Source organism: Mesoplodon bidens (assembly GCF_964165515.1).
Source record: "Mesoplodon bidens genome assembly, chromosome: 8".
Lineage (NCBI taxonomy): Eukaryota > Metazoa > Chordata > Mammalia > Artiodactyla > Ziphiidae > Mesoplodon > Mesoplodon bidens.
In genome coordinates, this window is record NC_138165.1 from 18,557,289 (window position 1) to 18,557,899 (window position 611).

The following is a 611-nucleotide window of genomic DNA, read 5'->3' on the forward strand; positions in this document are numbered from 1 at the left end:
TACAAGGACATGGACAAACCTTTGCAACAATGTTGAATGAAAGGAAGCAAAACTAAATCAAACTAAACAATGTATTGTTTAGATATATGCATCTCTTTGTTTATGTGTATGAAATAAAACTATTTTGAAAAGGAATAATAAATACAAAATTTGGGATATTGCTTACCCCTGAGTGGAGATAGGAGGTTCCGAAAAGAAGTACAGATAAATTTAAGATAAATATAATAATCCAGTTCTTGGGTTAGGTGGTAAGCTCTTTATATGGATATTTTTATGTTATTAAAACAAATAAATAAAAGAGGGTCATGCTAAGTCAAATGATGACAGCGTGTCCTGGACCAAGAATTATGATTAATCCAATACCAGGCATCTGGGGTCCAGAAAAGATGGCAGCTCCCATTAAAAGACTAGTGATGAGTGGGTTATTTGCTTTCACATCGTTCCCTTGTTGTATTTTGTATATTATGGGAGTCACTCCACATCATTACTACTTCTTTTATAGTAATTGTCAAAAGACAAAATTTTACACAATAGAAGAATGTTTCCTTTCACATTTTACAAAATCTACCATAGTGATCACTGCTTAGTAGACGACAGACACTATTGCTGAT